General features: G+C 36.8%; 1 protein-coding gene across 4 annotated transcripts in view; it reads right to left on the bottom strand.

Annotated features, from left to right (window-relative positions):
* The window catches only part of fam172a (family with sequence similarity 172 member A), a 184,480-nt gene that overhangs the window by 40,094 nt on the left and 132,014 nt on the right, over positions 1-12,372 (bottom strand). The gene's annotated exons all lie outside the window — the stretch shown is intronic.

Genomic DNA, 12,372 nt, shown 5'->3' with positions numbered 1-12,372 from the left:
GAATCTTCACTTCATGCTGACTTTAGGAGTACTTTGGAGGGGAAGGTTTTCAGTAAACAATGACTTAAATTTCAGTCTCATTTTTACTCAAAGTTATTGTATGGCTTCAGAAGACTTGAGATACAATGGCAAGTCATATGGACAACTACAATGTACTTTTTGAAGCTCGAAAACTTTAATTCAAACTGCATGGAAAAGGGCGACAAGTATATTATTCAAAATATCTACTTTTGCCTCCCACAGAAGAAACACACATGGGATGACAAAGGTGAGCAAATGATGGCAGAATTTTTATTTCTGGGTGAACGGCCCCTTTAAATTGCTACTACGCAATGCTAGTTTGTATGCATTGCAGGAAATTCATATTTGCTGATGTGCACCGTGAGACAATAACCAAGCAACACCACGTCGAAGCAGCAAATTGTATTGAGTATGTAATTTGCTGTCCAATGTAGTTTTTTTCCTCCATTTCACTCGCCTTTTTGTTTCCATGGGAGTGTTTGTTTTCACGTGTAACAGGTTCAGTGTTGTAAAGAGAAACTCTTAATCCTTTCCCTCAAGCCATTTAGCTTGAACGCTAATGCTAGCTATAGTGTCTCACAGCTCTGCGAGTAACTAGCAGCATATCCTAAGATAAAAACACAGGAAACAATCTTATCATTGTGTCTGATTCCTGATTAACCCACCACAAGTTCACTGAAGGGGTACAGGGTTGTCTCTTTGCATTTCTAAGCAAAATAAATCTAGGATCAGGTACCTGAATTTCAGTTGAAATACAGCATTTATACTTCATAAACAAAATGCTAGAGCTCAAAACTAATGGAGCTACGTGATTGCAGTCCATCTGCAGGGTTAAGAGTCCAATTTTAATCCTCTGCTTTAGCTATAGGATTCACCATATGTCTCAATGAGATCCATGTCCCCAGCTCCTAATCTGTCGCTGCCCTCTGTCTGACTTCGTGACAACATATAGTGCTCAATAGGATGTAAACTATGTTGTTAAGCAGCTTGGGTTGTACCAGGAAAAACAGGTTTAAACAAAATTGTGGTCACTAATTGACTTCTCAACTCATCTGCTAAGTTTGTGTGTATCAGTTATTCACATTCAATTTCTATAAAAAGAAAGATGTGACGACGGGGGGAAAAACAACAACAAAAGAAGAACACAAAATTATTGTGCTCTCTGTTTATAGTTAATTCTAAAATGAACTCATCTACTATTGCCTGAAGTGCTTGAAAGTGCTTAAAGATACAAATGTTTAATGAGCACTAGAAACAAAACTACGGTTCACAAACGGCATACTCATCACGATACGAAAACAGAATCAAAGTGAGAGAAAGAAAAGATTCTAATTCTAATTCTAATATAGCACTTACCCTCATCCAGAATCTCAAAAATAAATCAAATACAGAAAAGATGCTGCCAACTGATTAACAGTAGGGCGGCAAATGTTGGCCTCTAATATGTGGTAATACCCAGAAGGCCTCATGGTCAAGTCTGGGATGATAATGTGATTATAAAACGGTTGAGGTTGCAGAACTTTGTTCCATTTTTCATTGAACCCAGCTGAACTCTTGTCTGTTTGCACCAGCTCATCCCACACTTTAAGTCATGATGAATAAAACCTAGATGGAATGTGAGGATAGGAAACAGACTTCTCACTGTTTATTACATAGGAATCATGAATCACGATTATGATTCAGTTCGGATGATCTAATATGTGTTGAAAGTGAATTTATGAGATCACAATCACAGCTTGAACTACAAAGAAAACAAATCTGGAGCTCTATACCTGCTATTAGACTGAATGTATGCAACTTTAAGACTATGATTTCACAATTAAAATGAATAACACAAATGCTAAGTTGTCAAAACTGTTAATTAAGAACCAGAAGTGCAGGATAATTTTAGCAAATAGCACCCATAATGTTATAATTTGAGATTTAGGTCTATGCTTTTAATAGTCCAAACAAGTCTTGCTTTACATACAGTATAACGTTTTGCTACAAATTAAGCCTTTCACAGTGTTGCAAATCATTTTTAGATGTAAAAATGTGTATGCAATTTATACGACAGAATAAAAAAATGCAACAATGCACCAGAAATTATGAGAGATTTAAGGGCTGTACATTTTGTGAAAATATGAGAAATAGAAAACTAACATGTCCAACCTGACCCATGAGGCTCAGCAACTAGTTCTCATTTTATACAATTACATACATAAACGGTCTGATGTACAGCCGAGAGCAGGATTGTAGTAAAAGAAAAGGCTGGGAATGTTAAAGGATAGCAAAAGCTTTTTACCTCCGACAGCTAAGGCTTCAATCACAATAGCCTGGATAAAATGGGTCTACCCTATAGACTCATTATGACAGTACACTATGCCACACACACACACACACACACACAAAGAAACAAAATGTGTCTTCCATTCTACCACAGGGACACACGCACAGCATATTGATTTCTGCCCTGAAAGGGGAGCGAACACGCCATTCAGGGCTTACAGTCGAAGAGCTTTTTTGCTCCAAATTCTAAACGTAAACAACAAAGGCATATGCTGATTCAAAATCTTCAACTACATAAAAGATTGCAGGTATTGAGTGGTTGGATGAGGTTGGTCAATGCTAACTGACTGTGATCTGGTGGCGCTGACCTCACAACAGCGAAAACACAGAAGGCTGCTGATTGGGATCAAAGAAACCTGCTGTGTCATTTCATAGGATCTATCAAGCTCTGATACAAACTGAACTCAAATAAGCAGAGGCTATCAAAGCCAGCTGGATGACATTTTGGTGTTAATGTACTTAAAGTAAGCCTTAAGTTCAACATAGACAGAGAGGCTTGTTTATCCAACAAGCAGTGTTAAAGAAGACAGATGCACCAACCTCTTAATTGTTGCTTTCCCAATATAAGCACATCATCTCTCTAACTACAGCTGAAACTAACATATGGCCTAGTATACAAAAGAATGTGACCTGATTAATAAAAAAAGTAGCATGAAGTTAGCATTATACTTCACATACTCGCATGTGGGGCTCATGATACAATGTTTTCAGCAGTTCCCTACATGTAATCATCAAGTTTAAGCCTGAGGAGGTTCGGTTCACTTTTGGCCACTACAAGTTATTGCACAAATCTAATGTTACATGATGACACCAGGACGTGATGATTTTGTGTACAAGGCGTTTACAACATTTCACCAGATTTGAAACTTGGGAATTGTTACTTCAATTTTCTGCCTAATAAACGCACATTGTTTTAAACTGGAGCGATGAGCAATGTAACATGGAAACAGACAATAATAATATGAAAAATAATTCAGTATTACATTATATTAATATCATATAACCGTATGCCATACAATAACAACAACAACAATAATCCTTCTTATTATTAAATAAATCAGAAATAAGTGACAAATTGCTCAAAATTACAATAATTAACATTCAAGGGCACTGGGCTCCAATTGTTTGTCTTAAAAGTGGACTGAGACTGTGAACAAATTGGAGAATTTAAATAATGAGTATAATAATAAAAATTCAGGTATACTATAATAATAATTTTGTTATTAAATTATAATAGTATTCTATGTAATAATAATAATGCTATTTTAAATAAAAATAAAACTACAGTAATTCATTTTCACGTGGGCTGGGTTGTGTGAATCGGTCGAGAGAGAATTGAATAGAGAGAGAGAGAGAGAGAGAGAGAGAGAGATCCGAGTCCACTTTCAAGTCCATGTACAATGTGAGCTGCTGTTTAATGCGTTTTTAGCCTTCACATCGAAGTGTGAAATGTGTCATATCACAATTCAAAATGCAACCACAAAATTAGTTTTGACCAAATTGTAAATGTATACTTCATACAACAACTCCAGGTCTTTCCTAATGACTGCTATGTGACCCCCTCAGAGGGCGCAGGAAAGAGACAGACAGGCAAACAGTGAGTGTGGGATGAGATGACATAAAACTCCTTATACAGCACAATGTTCCTGCATGGTGCTCTTTAATTGGAGGGCTCATTACATAAAGCCAAGAGCCAAGTGGGTCAGGCCCTGCCACTCATCCCGAGAAGCACATGGATCAAAGATGTTTAGGCTCCATCTCGTTTTTAAAGAGGAATAGAAAATGAAGGCCGTGTCTTCTGATCCCCGACAAGGGAGAGCAGCAGTGAGAAATTATAGTTGACTGCACAAAACGCCATCAAACTTTCATTCTGCCTCTCCAATGGGACTTATAAAAAGATCATGATATTCAGAAAAAGGAAACCGAGGGAATCACTGCACTATGATACAGTGTCAATATATATTGATAACTTGATACTTTACCTATGGGGTCTCTGGTAAAACAATAAGGTGAATGACAACAGCTCTCCATATTTGTGTATATACAAACAGAAAGAGCATATTGATTTAAATGGATATACAGTGGGGCAAAAAAGTATTTAGTAAGCCACCAATTGTGCAAGTTCTCCCACTTAAAAAGATGAGAGAGGCCTGTAATTTTCATCATAGGTATACCTCAACTATGAGAGACAAAATGAGAAAAAAAAAATCCAGAAAATCACATTGTAGGATTTTTAAAGAATTAATTGGTAAATTCCTCTGTAAAATAAGTATTGTCACCTACAAACAAGCAAGATTTCTGGCTCTCACAGACCTGTAACTTCTTTAAGAGGCTCCTCTGTCCTCCGCTCGTTACCTGTATTAATGGCATCTGTTTGAACTTGTTATCAGTATAAAAGACACCTGCCCACAACCTCAAACAGTCCAACTCCAAACTCCACCATGGCCAAGACCAAAGAGCTGTCAAAGGACACCAGAAACAAAATTGTAGACCTGCACCAGGCTGGGAAGACTGAATCTGCAATAGGTAAGCAGCTTGGTGTGAAGAAATCAACTGTGGGAGCAATTATTAGAAAATGGAAGACATACAAGACCACTGATAATCTCCCTCGATCTGGGGCTCCACGCAAGATCTCACCCCGTGGGGTCAAAATGATCACAAGAACTGTGAGCAAAAATCCCAGAACCACACGGGGGACCTAGTGAATGACCTGCAGAGAGCTGGGACCAAAGTAATAAAGGCTACCATCAGTAACACACTGCGCCGCCAGGGACTCAAATCCTGCAGTGCCAGACGTGTCCCCCTGCTTAAGCCAGTACATGTCCGGGCCCTTTACATGTCTGAAGTTTGCTAGAGAGCATTTGGATGATCCAGAAGAGGATTGGGAGAATGACATATGGTCAGATGAAACCAAAATAGAAATTTTTGGTAAAAACTCAACTTGTCGTGTTTGGAGGAGAAAGAATGCTGAGTTGCATCCAAAGAACACCATACCTACTGTGAAGCATGGGGGTGGAAACATCATGCTTTGGGGCTGTTTTTCTGCAAAGGGACCAGGACGACTGATCCGTGTAAACGAAAGAATGAATGGGGCCATGTATCGTGAGATTTTGAGTGAAAACCTCCTTCCATCAGCAAGGGCATTGAAGATGAAACGTGGCTGGGTCTTTCAGCATGACAATGATCCCAAACACACCGCCCGGGCAACGAAGGAGTGGCTTCGTAAGAAGCATTTCAAGGTCCTGGAGTGGTCTAGCCAGTCTCCAGATCTCAACCCCATCGAAAATCTATGGAGGTAATTGAAAGTCTGTGTTGCCCAGCGACAGCCCCAAAACATTACTGCTCTAGAGGAAATCTGCATGGAGGAATGGGCCAAAATACCAGCAACAGTGTGTGAAGACTTACAGAAAACATTTGACCTCTGTCATTGCCAACAAAGGGTATATAACAAAGTATTGAGATTATATTTTGTTATTGACCAAAGACTTATTTTCCACCATAATTTTTTTTTTCTCATTTTGTCTCTCATAGTTGAGGTATACCTATGATGAAAATTACAGGCCTCTCTCATCTTTTTAATTGGGAGAACTTGCACAATTGGTGGCTGACTAAATACTTTTTGCCCCACTGTATGTATATGTATATATATATATATATATATATATATATATATATATATATATATATATATATATATATGTGTGTGTGTGTGTGTGTGTGTGTGTGTGTGTGTGTGTGTGTGTGTGTGTGTGTGTGTGTGTGTGTGTATATATATATATATATATATATATATATATATATATATATATATGTATATATATATATATGTATATATATATATATATATATATATATATATATATATATATATATATATATATATATATATATATATATATATATATATATATATATATATATATATATGAGTGGTCACATTCACTATAAGATCATTATACAAGAATTAAAATGAAAGTGAATGGGGTAAATCTGTAAACATTAAAATACTCAACATTAGTGTGAAAAAATAGCCAGTCTCTTCTGTGTAAATATAATAAAATATAAACTTTATCCAAAACATTTATCCTACGCACGCTTCCCTCAATTAAAAAAGAAATAAATAAATTTAATAAACTGTTTTTCAAAGTTGTAAATAAAACAAAGACTAGTCAGGTATGTTTTAAAAAATTTACATCTTTCCACTTTAAAAAAAAAAAAAAAACTGCTATATGACAAATCACTAATTATTAAATAGATATAATGTTCAAATAAGGAATGTTAAGATTTCCCACCAAGTGCAAAACTACATATTTTCAAGATCAAAATACGGTTGCCCAAAAAATTATTTGAATGATGGTCTAAATACAGACATTTGTTGGCGACCAGTCAATCAGTCTACCAATGTGACTCATTCCTATTCCTGACATGATGACTTTTAAAAGACACAAAATGTGCTGAATAAAAAAAAGTCAAAGTTCAAGTTCATGAATTATCCTGGGAGCCCAGACCAGCACCAGCATCCACTTGAAAGGAGGGTGGAAAAGTACAACTAGTGAAGATCTGTCATCCACAATGGAAGATCAAACAAGTGGATTTTGCTGCATCAGGGGTACATGGTCACAGGCATTCATTGACACAGAGACACTGGGCCCTTTGGACCACTGAATAAAGCAAGTCTATAGACTGAATGCAACATGCGCCAGTAACTCTCCATTGAGCAAAATACATGGACCAGTGACATTGTATACGTCAGCAATATGCACCAGTGAACTTACACAAATGGGCCAGATGCCTGCATGCTAACAGTTTCAGTCTAAAACAGCTTTATTAGAACGTTTGAGGAGAACAATTCACAGAATGTACAAACCTCACATTTTTTCCCCTCTTGTAATACATGCAGCTACATCCCATTAAAATTGCTTTACTTTGTTTCATGGTCTTGCTCAGTTGAAACAAAGCTGATTCAAAAAGAACTCCGCTTCCAACCATGAAAAGGTGAAAAAGACAAAAAGACATAATGAGACGAAAAAAAAAAAAGATGTGAATAAATCAACTGACAAATATCTAGTCCTACATCAAAGGAGGCTTATTTTTTTAACAAAGTTATTCTCTGCTCTTGTGATCCTCTCATTGTAAATGCAATTAGGGTTAATTACCCACCTGTGTTGGGATTCTTGTAGTGGTGCAGAACAGATAATTACAGTTCAGGTATGCATTAACTAACTTTTGTTAACAATTAATCACTGTTTACACACTGGACACTGTTCTCTTTGTAATTAATGATCAGTTCTAGCAATGAGTAATCTCATCTTAACCCAGGTAAAGCAAAAGAGAGCCTGCGTTTTTAACGCTTGCATATAATAGAAACGGCATGAAGGAAAGCTGCGAGTGATCAGTGGTTTCAGAGATATAACTACCACATACTCGAAGAGCTAAGGTGTCACAGCACGTGTTAGATCCGAGTGTGATGTTAATATGTGAGATTTTTCAAGGCTCATTAATGAAGACATGAGGGTTTTTTGTTTTTTTTCAAATAAGGAGCACACACTAGACTTTAAACAACATAAATGATTTCGGACACAGAAAAGAATAAGCAACAAAATCTCACACAACATCTAAATACAAAATAGTAAAGAAGTATTAAACATTGATATATACGTATAAACATTTAGAATATGTGGTTGAAGTATGGTGAGTCTTGAGCACCAAGGCTGAATGTACTTGATTAAAAATCCAGTAAAAAAAGTAATACTTTGAAGTACTATTACAATATAAAATAACTATTTTCTATTTTAAACTGTAAAAATGCAGAATTTTCAGCAGCCATTACTCCAGTTTCCAGTGTCACATCTTTCAGAAATCATTCTAATATTTAAAGCTGCAGTCCGTAACTTTGTTATATACATTTTGTAAATTTTGAACTCAAAAAAGTTACGGCTTTAAATTTACATCTCTATGGTTACTAAACACAAATATATGAATAAACATGTATGTTATATATAATTGCACTAATACATATAAATTGTAAATGTAAATATAACCCATCTCTGCTTTATGTGCCTATACAAGCCACTTGTTTTTTACTTTTTTTAATTTATTTAATTTAGTATTCTTCTAAACCTAATCTCGTGCAAAGCAAAATGAGAATTTCCTCCATATTTGATCCTCAGCCAATACGTTTATAATGTTTATATCATCTTTTTACTACAAGAATTTGTCAGGTCAGCGTTCACCGAACTTGAACTTTTGCATGCAGCATGAGAAAAGAATCCTTACATATCCACTCTCTTGGTTTTGTATGCTTATGAATGGAGGTGAATGAAACACAAAAGTCTGGTGTGACCGCCCCTTTAAACTAATATCATGTTACACCCCAGCTTTAAAACATGAGATACACATCACAGGTCTGAGATTCAGCCCATCAGGGCCAGACGGCTCGATCACACTCACACACACACACACACACAGAGATAGAGACTGTAGCCTGACATTGGCATTGTTTCTGTTTGTAATCCATCCAAATGCTCGTCTAGGCTTCCTCTACTGTTCAGTTCAGTTGTGCTGGCAATTGGCTTCAACACCTAGAGCGTCTGACTGTGGGTCAGTGTGGGCATAAGGCTCAACTCCCCTTACCCAGTGCTGGCGGACCAGGGGGCTTTTCAGGAGATTTGTTCCAGTTTATCTGCATATTTCAACTGGCTTTAGTGTGCTGCTAACTGATAAAATGCTGCCAGTGTCCCCGAGCTCTGCCAATGCTGAGGCTCACTGACCTTCCACTGAAGATTTCTTTTGAACAAGGGGGAAAAGGGGGGGGGAAAGACAAAAATAAAGGGAAATATCCAGGCGGGTGGAAGGAGGCTCCAAGTTTTATCACGTTGGGAACAAAAAAACAGAGATGTCAGAAGACCTTCCCTTTCCAAACACACATGTGCATAATATCCACACACACGAGCATACAAAATACCAGCATGGTAAGTCAGTACCAGCATGGCTTCATAGATGATTAAGTGTAACAGACAAGCTGCTCAGTCTTGCCATCACCCACCTGCACAAGTAAAACCAGCATAGCTATCATGAAAACATAGCAACACACCGTGTAAAAAACACTGTGTGTGGGAATGACACACAAAACCTAAAATCAGCTTAATTGTGGGGATCAGCCAGTGGTGCTTATAGAGAAATGTCTTAAACATGCTAATTATTTTCTTAACAAAAAATAAAAAAAAACTAATGTTTAACACACACACACACATACATATATATACACACACACACACACATACACATACATATATATATATACACATACATACATATATATATATATATATATATATATTCACATTTTATGTTATTTTATGTTAAGTAAATGATTCAATTGCATAAGTTATCATACCCTTATCTGGGACAGTTTAAATTTAGCTCAGGAGCATTCTTATTGCTTCTAGATGTTACTACACCTCGAGTGAAGTTAACCTGTGGCAAATTCAATTGAATGGGTATGATCTGGAAAGAACCTCAATTTTAAGCATCATGTTTGAAGGAAACCAGCTCTGCTCATCACCTGCAGAGTACCATCCCAAAAGTAAAGTGTGCTGGTAGCAGCCTCATGCTGTGGGGCTGTTTTTCAGTGGCAGGGACTGAGGGACTCATCAGAGTAGAAGAAAAGCTCAATGCACCAAAATATATAGCCTTAATGAAAACCCAGTCCAGAGCATTCAGAACCTCAGACTGGGCAGAAGGTTTACCTTCCAACAGGACAATGAACCTAAGCACAGCAAGAGTGGCTTATAAACAACTCTGTGAATGTCCTTGAGTGGACCAGCCACAGCCTTGGCTTGAATGCAATCAAATATTTCGGGAGAAACCTGAAAATGTGCGTCTGCCCCCATCCAACCTGACAGAGTGGAGAAGTGTGGAGAAGAATGGCAGATAATTGCCAAATGCTGATGTGTAAAGTTTGCCGCATCATACCCAAAAAAGACTCGAGGCTGTAAAGGTGCTTCAGCCAAGTACCGAGTTAAGGGTATGAATACTTATGCAATGTACTTATTTCAGTTTTTCTATTTTTAATAAATTTACTAAGTTTTTAGTAAATAGTAATTTAGTATTGATGTGACAATTCTGTTTTTGCTTTGTCATTATGGTGTATGGAGTGTAGATTGATGTTTTGGGGAAAAAAAGTAATTCAAAGCATCTTAACATAAGGCAACAAAAAAAAAAAAAAGAAAAAAAAGACTTTTTATAGGCACTATATATATGTATTAATCAAATATACTGATGTCTTTGATTATGCTGATGTCTTTGGTTTGCTATTAAATTGTGAGTCTTAAGGATTTAATACGTAATATTAAAATATAAATAAATTCAGTGCCCAAAATGTGAGAACCAAATCCCTGGCACCTCTAGCATCTTAGTTAGAAAATTAAACCATCAAACCCCAATTAATTGGTCAAAGAGATAAATCTTGCTGGTGGTGACAAAATATTTGTATTCTTTTATGATGATTTCATATTGTACTACTCATAACCATAACTGAGACTGGCTGCAGTGATCTGGGGAAGAATAAAACAAGGGACACTCAAAACAAGATCCATAAAAGATTGCATCACAGCTCTCCATAAATGTAGGAGATGGGTAAAAATTTTAACTTGGAACTAATGCCATGCACGAACAGAAAAGCTCACATAGTTCAATGGTGGTTCACTTGGATAATACCCAACCCACCTTCACCCCAAATCCAGATTACAGAGAAATCAGGGAAGTATTGTCCTCACTACAAAAACACACGTGAAAATATCTAATAACATTTTATAATACTGTCAGACAGTATAACATCTCACAAAGCCAAGTCAAAGTATGGGCAGCTCTTCATTTCTTTAGTGCAGGGGTGATGGCCAGGTCAACCTCATCATCTCCCTGCTCTGGATTATAGATTATAGCCGTAATCCGGAATTGACGACATGCCTCGAAATACTAAAAACAAGCAAGCAAGCAAGCAAGGCCAGAAGGACAAACTAAACTATTTGAAAACACTGATGCATGATTAAAATATACACATTTTAATAAAAAAAATAAGAACTAGGATTTCAATGGTTGTGGCCTTTACAGTATAATTCCATCACTTATGATGAGCGCCATCTACCAGTTCTGATATCACATTCCTTATATTTACCATTTGTGGATCAGTAGACGCCTACAACAATATGGCATGCAACTAACTCAACTAATCTGTTTTAAGGAAGCACTGCATATTTAGACTTATGCAGACTAGTTAATTAGACTAGTTTTAAATCCACCTGACCCAGATGAGTATTTTTCTTGGGGGGATTTTTACATATGACACATTCCTACATTCACAAACAGTTAGTTGAGATGCAACAGGTTTGAAAGAAGGTCTTGAGACACATTTTAAAAGTGGGAAAATAGTGCAAGATGAGACATAACGGTCGAATGTGTTTGGCTATAACACTGGTGGTTTTAAGGGGATCTAACAGCACTAATTAAAGCATCAATAAATAAATAAATAAATAAAAGAAAATAACAAACCAGTCAACCTCACTTAAGCAGCTAGTCAGTCATTGGTGTCAACCATTATGACCAGTCCCTGTCACACCATCTTTCACATTACTTTGAATATTAACAAATTCACATTAACTTAACATTGTTAAAATTGACTATTTGATATCCTCTGAAGGCAAAGTTTAAAACTAACCAAATGTGGTACAGATAGGCATCAGCCCACTGTAAATAAATACACCAAATTTTGTTCAATTCCATCTACAGGGGGCCACTATAACAAAGGAAAAACCTGATTTGGCTAGTGCTATAATATCCTACAGCAGGAGTGTCCAATCCTGCTTCTGGAGGGCCAATATCCTGCAGACTTCAGCTTCAACCTGCCCCAACATGCCTGGAAGTTTGTAGTGATCTTGAAGACCTCCATTAGCATGTTGAAGTCTGTTTAATTAGGATCTAAGCAAAACTCTGCAAAATAGTGGCCCTCTTGAAGCAGGATTGGAC

The sequence above is a fragment of the Onychostoma macrolepis genome, chromosome 05, assembly GCF_012432095.1.
Source record: "Onychostoma macrolepis isolate SWU-2019 chromosome 05, ASM1243209v1, whole genome shotgun sequence".
Lineage (NCBI taxonomy): Eukaryota > Metazoa > Chordata > Actinopteri > Cypriniformes > Cyprinidae > Onychostoma > Onychostoma macrolepis.
Note: the sequence above shows the minus strand (reverse complement) of the source record. Positions and strands in the feature narration are given on the sequence as shown.